General features: G+C 55.3%; 1 long non-coding RNA gene across 1 annotated transcript in view; it reads right to left on the reverse strand.

Annotated features, from left to right (window-relative positions):
- The window catches only part of LOC107555335 (uncharacterized), a 16552-nt gene that overhangs the window by 9429 nt on the left and 5543 nt on the right, over positions 1-1580 (reverse strand). Inside the window, exon 2 of the long non-coding RNA XR_001605155.1 lies at positions 197-199. This is a non-coding gene — a long non-coding RNA (uncharacterized lncRNA). The remainder of the gene's footprint in view (positions 1-196; positions 200-1580) is intronic.

Raw genomic sequence — 1580 nt, forward strand, 5'->3', positions numbered from 1 at the left:
GAGCTGTTCACGTCCTCGGACTCGGAATTATGCTTTTCTATGGCAACACTATCAATGCCTAAATAGAGCCTGCGGTGGTCAGGTGGTACAGCGGTCATGTGGTACAAGTCGTAGCTCTCAGAAAACGTCTCGGGTTATGTATGTAACTCTAGTTCCTTGAGGGAACGAGACGCTGCATTGGAAATGCTAGGGGAACGCCCTTCGGCGTGACGGGCTCTGAACCTCGTGTGTAATCAGACCAATAGATGTGCGAGACGTCACGGGCGACTGAGGGTCTGTTTAGTTGCCGGCAGACCTCTCTTAGGGGTACCATAACAAACAAGCAACTGGTCCGCCCTCCTCCACAGGGCAGTTCTGTGGACGTATGCATCCAGTGCACGCACCGGACACATACAGTTTAGCCTCTTCTGGTCTGGATCCCCAAAGGGATGAGGACTGAAGGCCTGGAGTACGACAGGCCGCGGTGTAGAGGACGGGACCTTAGGGACATATCCCTATTGCGGGAACAGAAACGCTTTGGCCAGACCAGGCGCAAAGTCTAGATAAGATGAGGCCACTGAAAGGGCCTGCAGATCCCCAACTCTCTTGAGGGAAGATATCGCCAGAAGGAAGGTAGTTTTTATGGTAAGTAAGCGATCAGATATCTCCTCAACAGGCTCGAAGGGAGGCCTACAGAGAGCCTCTAGCACCACAGCCAGGTTCCACGTAGGGACACGAGATAGTACCGGAGGCCTCAGCCTCAGCGCACCGCGGAGGAAACGTGTAACTAGGGGTTGTCTGCCCACTGACTGGCCACCAAGAGGGGCGTGGTAGGCCGCAATAGCTGCCACGTAGACCTTCAGGTTGGAGTGGGTCAACCCTGCGGAGAAACGGGCCTGCAAGAACTCCAGCACTGTACCAACCGGGCAGTTAACTGGGTCTAGCTGGCGGTCTCCGCACCAAGAAGTGAAAAGGTTCCACTTCAAGACATAAAGTTTTCTCGTGGAGGGAGCTCTGGATTCGAGGATGGTCTCAACAACCTCGGTTGAGAGAACGGAAGCTACGAGTTGTACCCCCTCAGGGGCCACACCCACAACTTCCACAGCTCCGGTGGAACATCCAGTGGAGCTGGATGACTTAGAGAGAACCATAGGGGACAGTGCGATGTCATGCGAGTCGCAAACAAATCCACCTGGGCCTGGCCAAAGACTCTCCATATCTGCTTCACCACCATGGGGTGAAGCATCCATTCCCCGGGCCTCGGCCCCTGCCTCGACAGGATATCTGCTCCCAAATTGAGATGCCCAGGGATGTAAACTGCTCTCAGCGAGAGAAATTTGCCCTGGGATCACACAACGATCTGGTACACTAGTTTGTACAAACGGCGTGAGCGCAGACCTCCCTGGTGGTTGATGTAAGAGACTACCGCTGTGTTGTCGGTGCGCACCAACACATGGTGACCTCTCAGGTCTGGGAGGAAGTATCTTAGTGCATGCAGCACGGCCAGCATCTCCAGGCAGTTGATGTGCCACGTGAGATGGCGACCACTCCACAGACCACGGGCAGGGTGGCCACTCATGACCGCTCCCCAACCGGTGAGG

The sequence above is a fragment of the Sinocyclocheilus grahami genome, unplaced genomic scaffold, assembly GCF_001515645.1.
Source record: "Sinocyclocheilus grahami isolate Dianchi unplaced genomic scaffold, SAMN03320097.WGS_v1.1 scaffold532.1, whole genome shotgun sequence".
Taxonomy (NCBI): Eukaryota; Metazoa; Chordata; class Actinopteri; order Cypriniformes; family Cyprinidae; genus Sinocyclocheilus; species Sinocyclocheilus grahami.